Source organism: Heterocephalus glaber, unplaced genomic scaffold, assembly GCF_053883595.1.
Source record: "Heterocephalus glaber isolate CG9 unplaced genomic scaffold, H.glaber_assembly_v1.0 deba00001457, whole genome shotgun sequence".
NCBI classification, from domain to species: domain Eukaryota; kingdom Metazoa; phylum Chordata; class Mammalia; order Rodentia; family Bathyergidae; genus Heterocephalus; species Heterocephalus glaber.
This window is the reverse complement of record NW_028258305.1, coordinates 27,527,915-27,538,001: the sequence shown is the minus strand read 5'-3', so window position 1 is coordinate 27,538,001 and position 10,087 is coordinate 27,527,915. Positions and strand designations below refer to the sequence as shown.

Below are 10,087 nucleotides of genomic sequence, written 5' to 3'. Positions count from 1 at the left end.
TTCAACTCTTCCACCTCTTCCTATTTACAAAGACTTTGTTTCCATTTTTTCCTTTCCCTTCCTTCCTTTTCCCTACCCCTCCCACTTCCCCTTCCCCTTTAGACCTTTTCTTCCTTTTCACATTATCTATTTTATATTTTCATCCTTATTTACACTTTCAGTTTCTCACACCAGAGAAGCGATTCAGTATTTACACGTGTCCTATTTATTTCACTTAGGAGCATGACCTCAATATGTATCCATTAGCTATAAATGTCTCTAGTTTCTCACTCTTTATGGCTGAGTAGTACTCCATTTTGAAAAGAAAAATACATTTTTTTCTCTTTAAATTTATTGGTACATATTAGGTATAAAATACAGTTACATTCATCATTGGGATCTTGTACCTTTACATGATGTACCTTGGTTCTTATTTTTTTCCCCTTCCCCTGCCCTCCCTTCACTACCTCCACCCTTCCCTATTTGCAAAGACTTTGTTTCCATTTATTTTCCTTTTCTCATATTTTTTTCTTTTCCCTTCTTTCCTTTCCCCTACCCCTCCCACTTCCTCTAACCTTTTGGACCTTCTCTTCCTATTTCAAATTATCAGTTATTCATTTTAATCCTTATTTACACTTTCAGTTTCTCACACTAGAGAAACTATTCAGTATTTACACGTGTGCTCTATTTATTTCACTTAAGAGTATGGCCTCAATATGCATCCATTTAGCTATAAATGTCTCTAATTTCTTGTTCTTTATGGCTGAGTAGTACTCCATTTTATAAAAAAATCCACATCTTCTTTATCCAGTCTCCAGTGGATGCACAAATGGTCTATTTCCAAGATTTAGCTATTACTAACTGTGCAGCTATAAACATGGGTGCACATATATCACTGTGGTATGATTCTTTTAATTCTTTGGGGAAGATATCCAGCAGGTGAATAGCTGGGCCAAATGGGCCCTCTAATCCTAGTTTTTAAAGGCACCTCCACACTGATTTCCACAGTGGTTGCACCAGTCTGCACTCCCACCAACTGTGGAGAAGGATTGCCTTCTCCCCACCACCCCACCAACATCTGTTATTTGTTGATTTCTTGACAGCAGCCACTCTTTCTGGGGTGAGATGAAATCTCAGTGTTGTTTTCATCTGCATCTCTCCAATGACCAGTGATGATGAGCATTTTTTCATGTGTTTGTTTGCTTCTTTTACTTCTTTGTCTGAGAAATGTCTGTTCATTTCAGATGCATGTGCTGGCATAGCAATTCAAACTGACTAGGGCACAAGAAAAGAACTCAAGTTCCAATTCTGCATAGTATTAACTTTAGAGTCCTGGAGAAATCCCTCACTTCTTTCTACTTTTTCTTTTTCACCTGCAAAATAAATATGCTGGCATTTTACAGGTATATTAAGATTTAAATGACAAAAAATATAGTTGCTTTATAAATCTCAAAACATAATATAAAAGTAAGGTGATTGAATGGTTTTTGGTAAGTTTTTGTTCTACTGTTGAAACCTAAACAAATATGGGTGACAAACAAGGATACTTTTTTTGTTGTTGTTATTTGAGGCAGGATCTCGCTATTAGTTCAGGCTGGCCTTGAACTCATGGCAATCCTCCTGCCTCGGTCTCTCAAGTGCTGGGATTACAGGCATGCATCACCACACCCAGAATATGATGATACTTTAGATGATACTTATACCATAAAAAAGACTAATGTCAAAACTAGCAAGTAAATGGTCCTTTATCCTGGACAATATATACAATACACCTATTGCCTGAATAAGTTAGCTGTTCATGGTTAATCAAAACAGTTTTCAAGAAATATGAATGTGCCTTTGTAAGTACTTCTCTTTTTATTGATTGTTAAAAGACAGATAATTTCATGGCATCACATCTCTGGTTTTAATTTCAGTTTAGTGACTTTTGACAAATCTATACAACTCCACACCACTGACCAAAACAAGAATTACAATGTTCAGTATTCCAATCAACTTCACTTCAACAGAGGCAATTATTCCTGATTTACATTACCACATTGTTTTATCCTCTGCTTAGGGTTTTACAATTGCTCTTCTGATACTGCCCTTTTGGCTTCGAGATGTACTATAGATTCATTTTGTGTTTCCCTTCAAATTGGTAACCAGTATTCCACTGTATGAATTTGTCACACATTTCATCTCAATTTTTTTTCTGCAAAAGGGCCACTGACTTGTTTCCATTTTTGGTTATTATAATTGAATTTGCTATTGACATTCTTTCACATGTCATCCTGTAGACATATGTTTTCTTTTATCTTGAGAATAGGATTTCTTTCAATAATGTAGTTTTCCTACGGTGTTATCCTTCTGGAAAGGAATTGTGTAATGGAAATGGTCCTGATATGAGTGTAAAATAGTACATCAACATTTAAAATTTTTCTTGCAGTATCTTATAAAAATAAGTACGCATCTGACCTGAGATCTACTCTCTATATATTTAATTTGAAGAAAACTTCCAAATTATTCTTTAATTATTTGTAGAAGTTTTATACTCTCATCAGCTTGTATTATTGATTATTCATCTTAATTTGACATTTTCAGTATGCATTTTGGTCTTTTTTAATTTTAAATTTTTTTCCATGTATAACAAGTGAATTTCTATGAAGTGTGGTTAAAGTATCAACAAACAACTAGCTGAGGATCAAATCTGGCCCACCACTTGTCTTTGTAAATAAAGTTTTACCAAAACATGAACATTTGTGTATTTCCTCCTACTCTTTTCTGCTACACTGACAAATTTATAATAGAAATCACAATAAATATAAATTTACCTTTATAAGAAACTACTACAATTCACCCAAGAAGTTTTGACATTGAAGTTTTTTATATTGTAGGATAGTTTCACATCCTCACCAATCTTGGATGGTATCATTCTTTTTTATTTTACACCTCCTAATTGGTTGAGATGAACTGACACAGTAGGTTTTAATTCACACTATCCTGATGATCAGTTATATGGAGTTCTTTGTCATAAGCTTATTGATCATCTAATACCTCTTTGATAACCACCTGTTCAAATCTTGTGATAGTTATTAAATGAAATTGTCTATCTTTTTATTGTTCAGTTTTAGTTTTTATAGATCAGTGATGGTGAACCTTTTAGAGCTTTCAATGATAAACAGCCCATTGCAGCACGTGTGCCCATCAGCTTGCCACCAATGTTACAATCAATGTAGAAGTCCATTTTAAGAACATATATATTGAAATTTTATCACAGTTTATGATTTTCTGTCTTAATGGTATCTTTTGATGAATAAGAAATACAAGCTTTTACAAGACGCAATTTATCACTTTGCATTTATGGTCAGTGTTTGTCAAAGAACAACTGTTCACAAACTTTTTATCTATTCCTGGTCTCCATATTTCATTTATCAATTTGTCTATTCTTATTTGATACCCTACAATCTTCATCACTCTAGCTTTATATGTCTAGAAAAGGGAACACAGTCCTTTGACTTTGTTCATCTTTTTAAAAATTCTATTAAAATATTCTCAGTTTTTAAAAGTTTTGACATTTCAGTTCAGATTTCAGAACAAATTTGTCAACATCTTTAAAATAACAGATGGGATTTTAATTGAGATTGTGTTGAATCTGTACATCAACTTGGGGATAACTAAAATTTTAGTATTGTGTCTGTACAATTTGAGATCTGTTTATCAAGGCCTATTTTAAATTAGCTTATCATTTTTTCTTCTTTTATCTTTGTATTTTCTATTTCTTTTGTACTACAGTGATCTTGATCTTGAATTTGCTTTATACTTTACATCTAGGAATTTGATGTTTTAGATTTAATATTTTATTTATAATTATTCACATCTACTATATATAAATACAGTTAGTTTTATATACTCTGGGCTGTGTTGTGCTGCCATGTCTAGTAACAAATACTTTGTAAAAACTAAGCCTTAATGATGTTGCTTGCTAACTTTAATCATTTAAGTATCACAACGGATTTCTAGTTATCAGTGGACATCACTGAAGACCAACTTGGGATGATAAGCATAGTACCACACATTAATAAATTATTTCCATCTTTTAAAGACAATAGATGTAAATATCTTCAATGCCAAAGATATCAGTAAAATGTAAAAAAATCAGTTAAGAAGTGATAACTTTTAAGTATGCTTGCCTTTGTTTTCGACAGTTTATTTAAATGTGTTTAACTTTTATTAATTTTTGTGTTTTATAACCTGCACACAGAAATCTTAAGAAGTTAACAATCATTTCTTGTAAGCTAATACCATCTAATGTGGGTCAGGCCAATCCCTAGTTTTAAGCATTATGATTCTCTTGTTCCTTTGCCTTACTTTTCTTATTGCTGAGAAGAAATATCAGACACTCAAAGTTAAAGAGGAAAAATTTATTTGGCTTAGTTTGTAGAGGTTTCAGTTCCTAGTTGGCTGGCTCCAATGGAGGGTGGCATGGCAGAGGAGCATCACAGAGGAGAAATAGTTCACAGTAGGGTGAGGCAGCAAGCAGCAACCAACAAACCTCTTTCTGTCCCTTATATGTTATCCAGGCTATCCACCCTTAGAATGGGAAGCACTTACACCCTTAATCCTAGCATTGCATCCTTGATCTCAGCATCACACACCCTAGATCCAGCCACCTCTGAAAAGCCCCATCTGTGACTGCATGAGGCTTTGGGGAGACATCTGGTACAAGCCGTGACACTTTGTTAGGTAGACCTATTTTTCTTTGCAATTGCTCTTTGTATTGTTTTTAATGTGTGGTTTGCATACCAATCACATCATCTGAGAACAGTAAAATGTTTACATCTTTTTTAAACTCTATGACTTAACATTTCTTCTTCCTAATTAGAAATTGCAGCAAAATATTTAATAGAAGTAGTAGGAGAAAGTGCTTGTTCTTTATATCCAAATCTCACAACCTTCTTGTTTTTTATAAGCTACATACAGATTTCTGAGAATCAGAAGATCTACCTAGGCTTTGTGGCTTGGGATCCAGTTGCAGCCCCAGTTTTCTGAAGGATCATTTTCCACCCTAATCCCCTCACCCTGACTTCACACCTGATGAAGGCTTGAGAAACTTGGAAGAATTTCCCCCAGTACCTAAGATCTATATCCAGTCTTTCAGCAGTGTCTATGTTGCACTTGGTGACTGTTCAGAGATCCTCAGGGAAAACATATCTGCTTTTTCCATAGCTTGTAAACCAGAAATTCTTGGTTCTTCTGCCCTAACACCAGCTTTCAGCAGTAGATCCTTGCAAGTAATGAAGATTATATAAACTTCAGAGGAGCTTTCTCTCAGCAATCCCCACACAACCTTACCTTTTATCACTCAATCCTGTTGTACTCTTTGAAGGCCCATGGAGAAACAAAGTAGATGCTGATCAATTCTGTGCTTTGCTCCTCAGAGTCTGTTGAACATGCCAGCCCATTCATGACCAAAAGGTGTTTGACTTACTCCACCTTATGTTCATCTATAGTGGGTTTTCCCTGTTTCCACTGATTTGCAAAGAGAAAAGCTGATTTGGGCCTCTCTTTTCTTAGACACTCTCTCACTGCTTTTTGTAATTTATTTTGTTGAGTTTTGTTTGTTTGTTTTCACAACTCTCTGCTCCTTCATATTTGCTTTTTTGTTTACTTATTTGTCCTTTTCCTCATTGTTAGTATGATAAGGTAACTCTTTACATCCTGTCTGAACAAAAGTCTAGATTTGTTCATTCAAATACTGAGTATATTCAGGGAGGACTTATAAAAACTCTTTAAATTTTATGAGTTTTGGGTGAATTTGAAACAACTGATCACATTATTTATTTGTCTCCAAATGCTATCATGTGACTTCTAAAATGTACAACAGTGAAGAAATACATGTTGGTAGTTTGTTTAATTGAAAACACAATCAAAACTAAAAGGTTATCTAAATTATTATCATTTAATACTGTTGACAGGAGCATGATGGGCATATGCATTAGAATATTTTAATAACTAATATTTTTAAAAAGCATTAACCTGCTCTTCTTCCCTTCAGCTTCAATAATTAGAATTTAGGTGTTCACCAGCTAGGAAAAATTTCAGCTTTGTATGGAAAGTATGAAAAGATAAATTAGGTCCAATTTAAAAGCTAGTATCAAAATAGGACTCTGTAGAAAGACAAATAATGGAAACACCAAAATACTATCTTAAGAAATTATTTTTACCAAATTTCTTTATCTTCCATCTTACCACATGAAGAATCCAACCTAATGCCATACCATCACAATCACAGTATCTATTTTCAGCCTGTGGTACTACAAACATGACCTATCAAAAGAAAAAAAAGTCTTTCCTTTATCTTAACCTAGAAATAGATGACAGAAGAAAAACAGTGAGAATAGACCAGAGTTCATGTTAGGAATGTAAACCCGCTACTGAGGACAGTTTTCCATAGCCAGGATTACCTCTTCCTTTGTACTCTGAGAAGAGTCTGCAGCCAAGGACTTTTCAATACTCCCATTCCATAGACATCTACAGGTCAGGTAGGCAGCATCTCACAGGCACTCTCTCTCTCTCTCTCTCTCCTCACTTCCTTTTTCCTTTCTTCCTTTCCTTCTTTATTTCTCTAAGTTTCCCGTGGTTCCCAAATGATCCACCACTAAAGAGATCAGAAAGCCAGGAGTCCAGCTGTTGAGCGTGCCTGCATTCTATGAAAGGTGTTTATGTAGCTGGCAAGACTTCTTAAGCCATCATAATGTGCAACTAATTACCCGACAGACCTCATAAACATTTATAATTGAAGCTGAAACTGAGGTAGGTTGAGTCATCCCACTGTAGCCAAGCTAAAAATACTTAGATTTGCCACAAACCAGCTAAATCTTATACCATTAAATCCTTAAGCACAAACAGCAACCATCCAGCTGTCAGTGGCCATCAGTCAGAGGATTAGAGAGCACTCTGGATGAACACCTGGATCCCTGTTCCATTTGTAGATAAATGAGTCACTCATCAACTCCTTCTCCCTATAAACACTGACTCCATCCTAGGGAAATAAGAGAAGAAGGGAAAATGTCATTGGAAAACTTGAAAATGTTACAAAAGTGGGAATATAATCCAACTGAGACTAAATCACAGCTTTTTTTACTCCCCAAGTAATTTATATTTTCTCTGTACATCTGAGTTACATTATAAGCTTTAAATTCTAATTTGTTTTATGAAATATATAAATATGTACTCACATGCTTTATGTACATCATAAACATATAAAATCTGTTGTTCTATACATAGTGTTTATATCTGTGTCATATAATGTTTCATGATGCATAGCTAATACTTCTTTGAGCATTTAATATAGGCTATTTATAGTACCATTTAGTAAATGTAATAAAACAAGAATATAAGATATGACATACCATGATAAATGCTTTAGATGTGCTATTTCTTTAATCATTTCTGAGTTCTTAGAGGCTACACAGTATTACCATCTTCTTTTAGAGATGAAAAAGTGAAACTTGAAATAGTTGAACACCAAAGCAAACTTGGACAAAGCCTTGATATATACTGTTACTCCTTTACTGAGCAGTGTAATTACCATCCTACAGAAAAATCAGCTATAGAGCTGTAAAAGTCTCTGATATAAACTTGATCTTTAAAGAAAACAAGGGCTTGTTTCTCTTTCTAGCTCAGATACTTACTAGCTGGTGATTTTTGTCAATTCATTTAACCTTTCTGATCTTTAATAAAATGAACTAGAGATGGTCATATTGAAAATTAAAAGGGCATAATGTGTACAAAAATATATAATGGGCAACAGTCCTTAGTTTTTCAGATAAATAGCCAATAAGTCTAGGTTGACTCTAATTATTAATAAAATATGATGCTCAACTCCTAGTCATGCCATTGATTTATTTAAACATAGGTGTTTAAGATGCTTTATCTGTTTCCAGTACAAGTTGTAAAGTGGTGAATACAGAAGTTTCAAATGCATTCCTAAGATTTAATAAATCTCTTGTTGCACAATTAATCTATTTTCTGTGAAAACCAATCATTTTTGTTTAAATGAAGTATTGTTAAAATCAGTGAAAAAATACTGGCTTTATTTGCTTGTGGAACACACTGTTACATGTAGCATGTTGCTTTGCAATATGCTTTTGGTACAATGTAACTCTGACTGGAGAAATGGAAATAATTACTTAAACTTCCGTTTCAGGACCAAGTCATATAAAATAAATCTTACAATAAATATCAAACCCTGCAGGTAGTAAATGATTCACACAAGCCTTTGGAAATTTTATCAGTTAAACTTCTTGGGAGATTTCTATTCCAAATCTCCATCCTCTCTAAGATGTCGAACAGGATAAGATACTTATTTTCTATTAGGGCATTATTTTCTTACCCGAGCAGTAAGTTGTTCAACACTTCTAAAGCAATCAAAAATTTAATTCTCCCAGCTCTGTCAATCTTCTATTCGAGCTAAATTATGAGATAATAAGAGTACCTACAGGGAAATTATTTCCAAAAGATCTTTTTGAACTAGATCAGATGCTATGGAAAGAATTGATATACTTGAAAAGAGAGATACAATTTATTTTAAATCTTAAAAGAAAGAGAAAGCTGATGATTTTAGCCTCTGACCTGATGGAATGTAGGGTACAAAAGAAGAAGCACAATTATCAATAATTGCCTCAAAACACATTAGATAATAGTTAAGAGATATTTAATATCTTTGAGTAAAATAATTTTCTATTTTTAAATATTACAGAGCTAACTTTTCCAACGTTTAAAATGTGAAGTTCTTTTAATTGAATTCTCATCATCCACTGTTTGAAAGATCAAAGAGCTCTATTGATTTTAAGATGTGATGAGGCAATAATATTGATAATGTAAATTCTCTTTTTTTCTCTTTCCAGCTTGAGATCACACAGTGCATTCCCACACTAGCCTTGAGAAAAGTACAGGTGTTGTCCTCCAATACCCTCCTTTCCCCTTTGGTATCCAAAGGTGGTCTGAAGTTGAAGGTAGGAGATAGAATGAATCATTCTCATTGAGTAGCCAAATAATGTGGCATCCAATATCTGAAGATATGAGGAGGGTTTTTTCCCCACTTGTACAAAGAATGCACAAGTCATTGAGTAAGTTTCTGATCTTGGCCGAGATGTAGCTTCAGTCATGATTATTATAGTGAGAAAACTTAATTCTCACACTTTCCTCAGGAGTTCTTTGACTGGGAGATGGGCTCAGATTGCTTCTTCCATCCAGCACCATTTTTTGGAAGCTTCCATGGATCTAATTGGATAGTAAATCCTCTATAATCTCTCTCAAAATGTGGCCCATTAATCTGAGCATCCAGTGTCAGAGTTTCAACATTTTCTTGTTCCTTCCAGTCCCTTTGCATGTTCAGCCTTAAACCAAACTTTAAAAATGAATTCATTCCCCTTTCTCTTCAGACAATTCTGCTTTTAATGGCTTCAAGATGATTCAATAGCAAGTGTAAAGACTTAAGTCAGCTTCCACACTGACAGATAATGGCTCCTTTCAGATCTGGAAACAAAATAATAGTAATTAATTCTCTCCACTTCTTACGATGGATAGACCAGGCTATCCTCTGGGGTAAGACTCAAAGTGGCTACCATTTTAGAAGAATTTATGGTGGTAAAAAATAAGATGTGATTTAGCATACAAATTGTTTATCTAACTACTCCAGGTAATAGATTATCCCAATCACTAATCAGATCTTAAATTTATTGAAAAGTAATGGCTTTAGAGACATTATTAAATTCAATACTAAATCATAACCATGAGTGTTATACTTTACTTTAACTGAGGAAATTGAGATTCAGTAATATAATGGCCTATTCATAAAACAACCCAGGCAGAATTCAAATTCAGTTTCTATTAAGACTCTCTGTTTATCCACTACACTCTTAAATTTATTCAGATTTCTCAAAGATGACTGCTCCATAATTTACCAATCTCATGCATCACTGCCTTATTTTTGTTTCAACTGACATAAAGCTATATACAAACACCAGATTTTCAAAAATTTACTTTGAAGAAAAAATTTTCCATCTGGGAAGCAAGCCTATCACTATTAAAAATTAAAGGAAGAAAAACTGCATGGTTGTGA

The 10,087-nt window shown here is 33.9% G+C and overlaps 1 non-coding gene across 1 annotated transcript; it reads right to left on the bottom strand.

Moving 5' to 3' along the window:
- Positions 1-3,508: 3,508 nt before the first annotated feature.
- LOC147827003 (small nucleolar RNA SNORD36) lies at positions 3,509-3,578 on the bottom strand. Its single transcript, XR_015453313.1, has one exon. It is a non-coding gene; the product is annotated as a small nucleolar RNA SNORD36 (small nucleolar RNA).
- Between the last annotated feature and the right edge of the window lie 6,509 nt (positions 3,579-10,087).